The sequence below is a fragment of the Phocoena sinus genome, chromosome 2, assembly GCF_008692025.1.
Source record: "Phocoena sinus isolate mPhoSin1 chromosome 2, mPhoSin1.pri, whole genome shotgun sequence".
In the NCBI taxonomy this organism is placed as follows: Eukaryota; Metazoa; Chordata; class Mammalia; order Artiodactyla; family Phocoenidae; genus Phocoena; species Phocoena sinus.
Window position 1 is genome coordinate 75,881,724 of NC_045764.1, and position 12,696 is coordinate 75,894,419.

The following is a 12,696-nucleotide window of genomic DNA, read 5'->3' on the forward strand; positions in this document are numbered from 1 at the left end:
ATTTGAAAAAGAATTCTAAAAATTAAAAAAAAATCCCAGTAATGCCAATTAACAGCTAGCTGTCTAATTGATTAGACCTTTGTAAATCTGTTTCCAGAAAGGAAGGATGGGAGAGAAGGAGGAAGGGAGAGAGAGAGGGAGAAAAGAAAAGAAAGAAAATGTCAATTATACCTCAATTTAAAAAAATAAAAGCATATTTAAAAATAAAATAAAAGCATATTTAAAAAACTAAAATAAAAGCATATTTAAAAATAAAATAAAAGCATTTTAGTTAAAATAAAAGCATATTTAAAACCTCAGTTTCCTCCTCTATAAACTGAGGTAACATCATTTCTCTCAAAGGGTTCTTGTGAAATTAAGACAGTTCACATAACGCTTCAAGCATTACTTACCAATTACGTGTTCAATAAACATTAATTCCCTCCCTTTGTCATCAGCTTGTCTTTCTCAATACCCTTTCCTTTGTTCGTTCATGTTCTCCATATTGTTCAGTGAAGAAAATATTTTAAAATGATAATGATAATAAACAAGAAAGGGTAGCAGATTGTGTGGGGAGACCAGAAGAGCATTGGACTATGATTTTTCCTCAATCCTCCTATTTTCTCACCTAAATAAAAAATTCTTCCTCAACTATCTTATCTACTGCCATGGTTTTAACTGTTATCAACTTATGACTTCATAAAGCCATGTATTTCCAGACCAAACCATTTCTCTAAAGCTCTTGACCTATGCTCTTCAAAAAGGTAGACACTAGCCACATGTAGCTGTTGAGCACTTGAAATGTGGCTAGTACAAACTGAGAAGTGCTGTGAAATCTATACATCCAATTTCAAATATACAACACAAAAAATTATTAAAATCTCAATAACTTTTAATATTGATTACATGTTGAAATAATAATTTGGCTATATTGGGTTAAATCGATGGTTCTCAAACAGGGGCGATTTGATACCGTCTCCTCCCCCCGAGACATTTAACAGTATCTGGAGACATTTTTGGTTGTCACAACTTGTGTGAGGAGGGAGCTATTGGCAACTACTAACAAGAGGCCAAGGATGCTCTAAACATCCTACAATTCACAGGATAGCCCTACACAACAAAGAATTCTCTGGCACAAAATGTTAATAGTGCAGTCAACAAATCCAAGGTTAAGTAAAATATACTATTAAAATTAAATTAACCTATTTCTTTTACTTTTTAAAATATGGCTACCAGAAAATTTTTAATTACATTTGCAACTCACATTATACTTCTGTTGGACAGCATTGACTGGGTTCTAGACCCATATGGCTGTTTACTGTATATGTCATTTCCACTTTAATGTGGCACAGACATTTCTAACATATCATGTCCAAAATAAATAAATGAATGTACATATACGGTGTTTAAACCCCATCCATCTCAGTCTTCCCTGTCTCAATCAATAGGACCAAGTTATCTAACTAGGAACATAATGGTCATCTTTGATAACTCTTCCTCATACCCTACCTCTAATTAGTCAATAAGTCCTTCCAATTCTGCCAGTGAAATATCTCATATATTGAAAATCGACCCATTCCTCTCTGTACTCTGCACCAGTCCAGGTCTTTAGTATATTTAGAACTACTCATTTATCAAGTACTTACTATGTGCTAGACATTGTGCTGCACATTGTGAGTACTAGGTACATAACCACTGCTTTACTTGAAATATTTTACAAGACCCAGAAAGCAAACCCACAATTTACACTGTAATGTGGAAAGTAAAGGACGATACACTCATGTTCTGAGAACACGAAGATGAAACACTGTAGTCAAACCAAGAGAAGATGAAACACTGTAGTCAAACATTAAACCAAAATTTAATGTTTAAATTTTGCAACATGAATGAAGACAGTTAAATAAAGCAAATAGAGAGGGCATTGCAGGCAGAAAGATCAGCACATGCTAAGCTACAGAATCCTCTAGTTGAAACAGCATGAAACAAATTCTTTACTAGGATTGACTGAATGTGTCATGCAAGGAAACTATCAAAAGATGAGGGAAGGGCTTCCCTGGTGGCGCAGTGGTTGAGAGTCCGCCTGCTGATGCAAGGGACACGGGTTCGTGCCCCGGTCCGGAAAGATCCCACATGCCGCGGAGCGGCTGGGCCTGTGAGCCGTGGCCGCTGAGCCTGTGCAAAGATGAGGGAAGCAAAGTAGATAGAAATATATTAAGTAAGGTTTTTGCTAGGATAAGGAATTTGAACTATTTTATATTTAAAACTATGAGAAGCTATTAAAGGAAATCAATCAGAGGAATAAAAATCAGATTTGACTGTTAGAGACACCATTATATAAGCAGAGTAGAGGATAGATTAGAGAAGGGCAAGAGAAGAGGGGCAAAGACCAGTTGGAATTGCAGGTAAAAAGTGATGAGGGTAGTAGAAACGGGAGTAAGAAGCAAGGGACAGATACAGAAGATAAGAAGATTGAATAGCTAAGTGGTTATAGGAGGTGAAGGAGGAGAATCTCAGAGGCTTCCAGATTTATGGTAAGTGGTTGGGTGGTGGCACCATCCAGGAAAGAGACACAGGCTTGAAAAACCCAACTTTGAGGGTTTGGGACTTTCAATTGCATGGGATAAGGGAGGAGGTTGAGAGAAAGGAAAGTATTACTTCTTTTGGGGGCAAGTTGAGTTTGAGATATCTAACATTTATCCAAAGTGGAGATTCCAGTTAAGCTGTTCAATATATGTGTCTGAAGCTTAGGAGAGAGGTCTGGGCTGAAGACAGAGATTTGGACTCATTAACTTATATGTGATAGCCAAAACAATGGTTTTGATGAGGTCACACAGAACGTAAATGAGAGGAGACAGATACCTGGGGAAGTCTGGTATTTTAATAGTTGAAGAATGAAAAGGAGTCCCAGAAGGATATGGATGGGCCAGAACAAAGGGAGAAACAGGTAACGAACAGGACCAGTGAGAAAAAAGTTTCAATAATGAAGTGAGTAATGAAGGGTATGTTTGGCAGTGTGGAGATCTGTAAGTAGGAGCAGTTTCGGCAACTGGTCTACATTTTAGAACACAGGTTCTCAACTGGGGTTGATTTTGACCCCCAGGGGTTATCTGACAGTGTCTGGAGATATTTCTGGTTATTACAACTAGGTAGATGTTACTGGCATCTAGCAGTTTGAAGCAAGGGCTGTTGCTAAACATCCTACACAGGACAGCACCCCCAGCAAAGAATTATTCGACTCAAAATGCCAATAATATTCCAACTGAGAAGTCCTGGTTTAGAAAGGACGGAACAGTGTAGTTATACAAGGATCAGTACTTTGTCATGAAATTGGTAGTAAATGGAAAAAGAAAGACACATATCAAGCAGGATATGGAATTTTTTAAAGGCAGAGACTTGAATCCTATTGGTATATTGACGGGAACAGAGCCCGCTGAGAAAGCGAGGTGAATGATCATGGGAATAAAGAAACGCTCAATGGAAGCAGAGGAAATGGGATTCAAAGGTCAGATGGAAGAATTAGCCTTAGATAGGAGAAGGGCTGGTCCTTTCACTGAAGCAGGTGGGGAGAAGGAGGAAGTGATTGTATAAATGAATTAAGTTTGTTAGCTTCAGGGGGCAAACTCAGCCTTGCTCATTGAATGGCCTTGATATCCCTGTAAAATGTGAGGTAAGGCCATCTACTAAGACATCAGGTTTGGAAATGGCTTGGTGGAGAGTAATGAGAAGAGGTAGATTTAAAAAACTCAGAATAGTTACTAACATGATGGCAGGGCAGACAGTAGATGGGCAACAAATCAAAGCCAGGAAGCCCAGAGCAGAAAAGGGGTGAGACTGAAAGGACAGGTGCCACGGGTTGTATTTAGGGGAATAATAGCAGATTATAGGGGTGGGAGATATCTCTCATCTGAATTACACACAATAGTTTCCTGATTTCTATGTTTCTACTCTACGAGCATCACCCTACCACTCCCAAATCCACCTTCAACCACTACCAGAGTATGGCAGAAACCGAGACACTAAGGTAAAATTCTTCAGTGATCCTCCATCACCTTCAGGATAAAATCCAAAATCCTTAGCTTGGCAAATAAAGCTCTTCAAAATCAAGATTCTCCAGAGCCATTTCATACCACCTCTTTCTACAATCCTACTCCTTGCCCCCACTTAGACTTCAGCAGACTTCTCAAACTCCTTGCATTCTCTAGAAAACGTATACTGTTCCAAAATCTTCCTGCCTTTGCACCTGCTATTCCTTCTGTGCAAACACCCTCGCCCTCCCCCCCCACCCCTGCTTCATCTGCTTAGCAAACACTCATCCATTCCTCAAAGCCCTCCTCCTTGAAGCATTTCCATACCTCTCTCCTCCCACTCCCACAAAAGACCTAATAATTACTCTGACTTTTGTACTCTCTTCAATCTTTGTATATACTTCTATTACAAGTATAATTATTTATATACATACCTGTCTGTTCCAAAAACTAAGATAAAAAATATATATATATAATGTCCTTCTCTCTTTAGTAGAAAAATATCACTCAAAAACATTTACTGGGGCTTCCCTGGTGGCGCAGTGGTTGAGAGTCCGCCTGCCGATGCAGGGGACACGGGTTCGTGCCCTGGTCCGGGAAAATCCCACATGCCGCGGAGCGGCTGGGCCTGTGAGCCATGGCCGCTGAGCCTGAGCGTCCGGCGCGTGTGCTCCGCAACGGGAGAGGCCACAGCAGTGAGAGGCCCGCATATCGGAAAAAAAAAAAAAAAAAAAAAAAAAAAAAACATTTACTGAACTTACTGAATAAGAAGATTGGGGTTCTACAGACTTGTGGTTGCCAAGGGGGTGCGGGGTTGGAGGAGGGATGGATTGGGGGTTTGGGATTAGCAGATGCAAACTATTATACATGGAATGGATAAATAACAAGGTCCTACTGTATAGCACAGGGAACTATAGTCAATCAATATCCTGTGATAAACCATAAAGGAAAAGAATATGAAAAAGAGTGTGTGTGTGTATGTACGTATATATATATATATATATACGTACTTTTTTTGAATCACTTTTCTGCACAGCAGAAATTAACACACAACATTGCAAATCAACTATACTTCAACAAAAACTACTATGTAAAAAATGGATAACTAATAACAACCTGCTATATAAAAAAATAAAACTTAAAAAAAAAGATTGGGGTTCTAGTCTTAATTCTGCACTAAGAAAACAGAAATTCTTAGTCTTAATCAAATCACTTGAACTCTTCCCAAAATTAATTTTACTTACTGTGAAAAGATCAGGGCTATTCAACATATAGTCCAAACCAAATTCTGCCTGCTGGGAACTGCAGCAAAGTAATGTTTACCAAATTAGTCTGCACACGTGGGCCAGTAGTGCCTAACTATCTGGGAGACAAGAATTTAAGGAGCTTGTTCTAAACATGGAAATACAGAGCTGTATTAATGGATCACCTGCAATAAATGGGAAAAAAGGAAATCTTCTACAAATTATCGAAGTCATAGGGAAAGACTTGTATGCCCACCAACCATTGCATAAATACTATAACTCTATAACGTTTGCAAGTGAGAGTACGCTTATGTGGTCAGCTTTGTGAGCTCTGGAAGAAAATGAAACAAAGATTGGGGATTTGATGCAATGAAGGGATTTGGGGAACTTGTTGAAAATATTTACTAAAATATTTCCTCAGATGAAAAGTTTGGGGAAGAATTAAAAGGATCTAAGAAGTGCACTGGTCAGAACACTTAGTGATTCACAACATTTTACTTTCTCACTGAGGTACCAAGGTCTCACTGGAACTTGAAACTAAAAGGAAAATTTTATAGATTCCACAACACTGCTGATTTAGTTGAGGCAAGGCAGGTCCTCATTAAAATTTTATATATATAATTTGATTTCAGACTGTAAGATTGCAAACAGAGACTGTGTTTAGCTTGAAGATTACAATCTTTATTATATGTACAGAGAGTGACGGAGAAAAACAGAAGCAGAAAGTGAGGAGTCGTTAGGCACAGCACTTATTTCCTACTGCTAAACTGCTTTGAAGTCAACGAAATCATTTTGAAAAATTGAGGAGCTCTTTGGTGGAATGATAACATCAAAAGATAGGATAGGGCTTCCCTGGTGGCGCAGTGGTTGAGAATCTGCCTGCCAATGCAGGGGACACGGGTTCGAGCCCGGTCTGGGAAGATCCCACATGCCGCGGAGCAACTGGGCCCGTGAGCCACAGCTACTGAGCCTGCGCGTCTGGAGCCTGTGCTCCGCAACAAGAGAGGCCGCAATAGTGAGAGGCCCGCGCACCGCGATGAAGAGTGGCCCCCGCTTGCCACAACTGGAGAAAGCCCTCACACAGAAACGAAGACCCAACACAGCCATAAATAAATAAATAAATATTTAAAAAAAAAAAAAAAAAAAAAAAAAAAAAAAAAGATAGGATAATTTTCATGAATATATATCACTTTTTAAAGTTTCTCTGATTGTCTTTGGAATATAACCTTCAAGGTATATTTGAATTGTCAAGCACTAATACTATCCGTGTGGCTCAGTTTTTGAAAAACAGAAGTAACAAATTATGGACTAACAAGGAGACACACAGTATGCCTGGAATTTGGTAGACAAACATTTGAAACTTCCAGTATCCTGAAATATTTCTGGCTATCTGGCCAAATTCTGGGCATGCTTGAGGCCACGTGGTTCTGTGAAAGTATATTTTTAAAATAAAACTGTAGAAAAATAAAAGAGAAAGCCACCATTTACCTATGGTTATGTAAGCCTAGCATCACACTGAGGTTTCCAGATTGATTGACAACTGTTCTAAGAATAGTTTAGTCTGTTAATTACTAGTATTTTCATACACTTTGTCAAAATTGGTCACAGGCTTACCAATTAACTTTTACAATAAGTTGTTTTAACTCTTTTTAGAATGTTTTTGCAATGTTTTTTTAAAAATTTTTGTTTATTATTTATTGATTTATTTATATTTTTATTTTTGGCTGCATCAGGTCTTAGTTGCGGCACGCGGGATCTTTGCTGAGGCACGCGGGATCTTTCCTTTCGGCGTGAGGGCTTCTCTCTAGTTGTGGCATGCAGTTTTCTCTTCCGCAGTTGTGGCGCACGGGCTCCAGAGCGTGTGGGGCCTGTAGTTTGCAGCATACGGGCTCTCTAGTTGAGGCACTCAGGCTCCGTAGTTGTGGTGCGTGGGCTTAGTTGCCCCGTGGCATGTGGGATCCTAGTTCCTTGACCAGGGATCAAGCCCGGGTCCCCTGCACTGGAAGGTGGATTCTTTACCACTGGACCACCAGGGAAGTCCCCTGCAATGTTTTTTTTTTTTTTTTTTTTTTTCTGTACTCGGGCCTCTCACTGTTGTGGCCTCTCCCGTTGTGGAGCACAGTCCCTGGACGCGCAGGCTCAGCGGCCATGGCTCACGGGCCCAGCCGCTCCGCGGCATGTGGGATCTTCCCGGACCGGGGCATGAACCCGTGTCCCCTGCATTGGCAGGCAGACTCTCAACCACTGCGCCACCAGGGAAGCCCCCCTGCAATGTTTTTAAAAACCATAATTTCTAAAGGGTTCACTTCTGTAAGCAGTAAACAAAACTTTAAAAGTTTAAGATCATTAAAAAGTTAGTCTTAAACTCTCCAAAGTCCCTTAAAGCTCTAACATTTCATGATTTGCTTCAGACCTAATAAGATTTATGTGAATGCTGTGAATATTACAGTTTCAAGCGTGATTTACAGACTGGTAAATTATTTGCAAATTCAGAACAGGAAGTTAAGATGTTTCTATGTACTAGCTTGTTATTTATAGATTATGTAAAGTTTTCCAAAAGCACTAAATGTTTCCCTAAACTATATTAGTATTTATTTAATTGCTTAACATGTATCTTGACGATGATTTTGGATTATAGAATTGTAAACAGAGATTGTGTTTTGTTTAGTTTATAGATTGTACAAATATATCAGTACATTTAAAATACTGATATACTCGGGGAATATTCAAAAGGAAGGATATAGAAGAAGAAAGGAGAATGAAATGAAACTCTCTATGTAATAAGAGGAAATTTTAAAAATATTTAACAACTTGAATCTGAATGCCATTAGTACTCAGGACTTCTGATAAGATTTTAATTATTTTTAACTTTTGATAGAGCATAAGTCACTATTAACACTACTGTTTCAGAAATCTAGAAAGATTGGAGATTTTAGTTTTAGATCTTTACTTTGAAATTTAACTCAAAAATTTTAAGTTGTGAAAATATAAATTGGTCAAAGTTGATGATAACCAAACTCTGAAAATGTATTTATTTGGATTATAAGGATAAATAAAATGTTTCTACCCTGAACCCTTCAAACACTAATTTAGGATTGAGTTAAACTAGGAAAGAGTGCCACCTACTGAATCAAAATTATTTAAACACCTCAACATTAAGTTCATTTTCAGAACATCTGAAGTTCTAGCATCAAAGCTGTACATTTTAGAGAATCTTCATACAGAAAATACCCTCTGAAAAATTATTCAACTAAATATTTCCTTCTAGTAGAAGAATAGCAGACTGGTCATGTGTGTTTATCGCGCCCGACATCACCCAACAAACGACAAAGGAATCAAAATGGTACAAACCCAAAACAACAAGAGAGTGGGAGCGTGTCATAAGCAAGCAAGTTATTCCACCAAATATCTGAAATGAGATACAGAACAGGTGACTGCTGAGGCAGAGTGAAGAAGCTACACCATGAAATACTACCAGAGGGGCTGTACCAGTTAGGAAGCTGATACGCTTTGCAGAATACACCAGAGGCTAAAGACTCAGGCCAAAGACAAGGAAGGCCAAGGAAAAATATTTAGAAATTAAAAAGAGATTAATTTTAAGTCTGTATGTGTCATGGTCAAACCTCTCCACGCCTCTCTTCACCACATAAAGAATGTATAGCATCTAGGATTTGAAGTTCTAGGCTAAAAACAAGGGCAGGGAGTTCTGGAAAAACAAAAAAGAAGAAGAAGAAGAAGAAAAGAAAACAAACAGATTGAACTAGTTGAGATCTAGAACGGCTGGTGTGACAGCCCACACTAAATACTTCAATTGGAATACTAATAGGTCCCACCTGCCAACACCTGCCTGGCAGTAGACATCATCCTTTTACACATTTAGTTCTTATAATACATAATTTTAAAACATTTAGTTTTTATGCTACATAATTTTAAAATATTTATTGAAAACCAAGATATGCCAGGTATTTGAGGAAAACTTGTAATGTGAAAGGGACCAACCTAACATTAAAAGAAACTGCAGAGAGTAGAGATAATTTAACATAGGGAAGGGGAAAATATTTTAACCCCACTAATATCCTCAGAAATTTTTAAAAAGTGACACTGCATCCTTATAACAGAAAAAGGATACTATGAAAAAAGCAAGAAAGAATGCTTGGAAATTAAAATGATGATTTCTGAAATTAAACTTCAATAGAAAGTTTGAAAGACAAGAGCAAGAAAATCTTCCAGGATGTAAGGCAAGAAAATCTTCCAGGATGTAAGACAAAAAAGGAAAGGAATATGAGAGAAAAGGTAAGAGTTATAGAGGACCAATCCTAGAGGTAAAATATCCAGTAGAAGTTCCAGAAAGGGAGAACAAAGAATATGGAGAGAAGAAATTATGAAAGAAGTAATAAGAAAGTTCCCAAACTGAAGAAGATTTCTGAAGTTCTAAAATTGTTTATTCATTCATCTCTCGAGGGACACTCAGGTTGTTTCTACCTTTTGGCTACTGTGAATAATGCTGTTATGAGCATTCATGTACAAGTCTCTGTCTGAGTCCCTCTTTTCTATTCTTTTTGGTGTGTATGATTTCTATGAGTGGTAATGTTGTGTCACACCGTCACACTTAGCTTTTTGAGGAACCATTTTCCTCAAACTATTTTCCATAGTGGATGCACAATGTTATATTCCTATTAGCAAAATACGAGGGTTTCAATATCTCCATATCCTGGCCAACACTTGTTATTGTTTGTCTTTTTTTTTTTTTAAATAAATTTATTTATTTATTTTTGGCAGTGTTGGGTCATCGTTTCTGTGCGAGGGCTTTCTCTAGTTGCGGCGAGCGGGGTCCACTCTTCATCGCGGTGCGCGGTGCGCGGGCCTTTCACTGTGTCGGCCTCTCTTGTTGCAGAGCACAGGCTCCAGATGCGCAGGCTCAGTAGTTGTGGCTCACGGGCCCAGTTGCTCCGCGGCATGTGGGATCTTCCCAGACCAGGGCTCGAACCCGTGTTCCCTGCATTAGCAGGCAGATTCTCAACCACTAGCGCCACCAGGGAAGCCCTGTTTGTCTTTTTTATTATAGTCATCCTAGTGGGTGTAAAGTGGCATCTCATTGTGGTCACACTGTTTTACTCTCTTAGTGATTACTTTAGAAATTCCTTAACTAAACCATATTTACTTAATAAAACCTAATACTGTGGGACTTCCCTGGTGGTGCAGTGGTTAAGAATCCACCTGCCAATGCAGGGGACACGGGTTCAATCCCTGGTCCAGGCAGATCCCACATGCTGCAGAGCAACTAACCCCGCAAGCCACAACTACTGAGCCCGCGTGCCACAACTACTGAAGCCCACGCACCTAGAGCCCATGCTCCGCAACAAGAGAAGCCACCGCAATGAGAAGCCCGCACACCACAACGAAGAGTAGCCCCCCACTCGCCAAAACTAAAGAAAGCCTGCGTTCAGCAACGAAGACCCAATGCAGCCAAAAATAAATAAATAAATATTTTTAAAATCCTAATATTGTTACCTTTATTATCCTCCTGGGGAAGAATCTATAAACGGTGTAACAGCATTTACCACATACACCCCCAACATGCACACACATCACTTGTGATATTTTTGTCAGGTAGTATTGTAATTCTATATCATTTAAACGCCACACTGTTATTTCTTCACACCCCCTACTTTCACAGTCAATGTGATTTAGATTTATTCTCATAATTATCATTTTCTTTGGTCTCTATCAATTTCTGCATCTGATCTTTCATGCAAGATGATTTTCTTTCTGCATGATGAACCACTTATAGAATATTCTTTAAAGCTTATCTCCTGTTGGCAATATCTCTTATTTTTCTCAAAAATGTATTAATTTTACCCTCTTTATTGAATTATATCTAGAGGGGTAGTTGTTTCCTTACAGCACCTTAGAGGTAACATTTCACTGCCTTCTGAAGCTCTTGTCATTTAGATGTCAGTGTTGGGTTTAACTGTAGCTTCTTCGAACTTAACATCTTTTTTTTTTTGTGGCTGTTTTAAGATTTTTATCTCTTTTTTTGTTTGTTTTGTTTTGTTTTCCTTTGGCTGCGTTGGGACTTTGTTGCTGCGTACAGGTTTTCTCTAGTTTCGGTGAGCAGGGGATACTCTTCGTTGCAGTGCATGGGCTTTCTCTAGTTGCGGTGGCTTCTCTTGTAGCAGAGCACGGGCTCTAGGCGTGTGGGCTTTAGTAGCTGGAGCACGCAGGCTCAGCAGTTGTGGCTCGCGGGCCCTAGAGCGCAGGCTCAGTAGTTGTGGTGCACAGGATTAGTGGCTCCGTGGCATGTAGGAATCTTCCCGAACCAGGGATCAAACCCGTGTCCCCTGCATTGGCAGGCGGATTCTTAACCACTGCACCACCAGGGAAGTCCTTTATCTCATCTTGATTTGCTGAAGTTTTATTTTTATGTGTTTAGTTAAGGATTTATTTTTATTGGGCTTTGTAGGGATTCTTGAATCAGATTATTAACGATCATCTCTTCAAAATATTGCCTCAGATCCATTCTCTCTCTTTTTCTTCTGGGACTTCAGTTGAACACGTTAGGTCTCCTCACTGTATCTGATATATACCTCTCTCCCTTTATACTGTATTACCTATTTTTTAATTTCTCCTTGCTTCATTCTGCATAGTTTCTTCTGAAATTTATTTGAGTCACCTAATTTGCTCTTCATCTGTGACTAACCCACTAATCAAAATTTTTAAAATTTGGTATTAAATTTTCACTTCTGGATTTCATTCTCCCCCCTACATCTGTTATGTCACTTTTTTATAGTTTACAGTTCCCTCCTAAAATTTTCAAGTTTGATTTTATCCCTTGAATGCAATAATCATAGTTTTGTTTTATTTTGTTTTGTTTTTTTAGTTTAGTTTAGTTTTGCTTTGTTTTTATCTGCACCTCATAATTCCAATTTCCAGAGTCCCTGTAAATCTTTTTCTGCTATTTGTTCTTCCTGTTGGTTCTAATTCATGGCATCTTTTGTCTCTTTGTGTGCCTCTTTATCTTTATTTTCAGAATCCTGGGCTTGAAATTTTATTACAGACATCATCCTAGATCTGTTCCCATACAAAGGGGTTTTGTATGTTTCGGCCAGATGCTCAAGGTGGTCAGCAGTGCCAGACCAAGGTGTGGTTTGCTGCATCACCACGTGATGTGAAGGGAGACAGCAATCCATATCCTTTCCCCCAGAGTATAGATGTGTCATGGCCCTAGCACAAAGTTGGTGAACTCCATCTACCAGTCCTCATTGCTTCAGCCCAGCAAGGCTTCCATAAGTGCAGCTTAGTCTTTCATCTGCCTTCTTAGGATTGGTGTACATACCTAGGACCAAAGTGCTCCTGAAACTAATGTAATGTTATGTGTCAATTATACTTCAATTTTTTTAAAACATCTTTATTAGAGTATAATTGCTTTACAATGGTGTGTTAGTTTC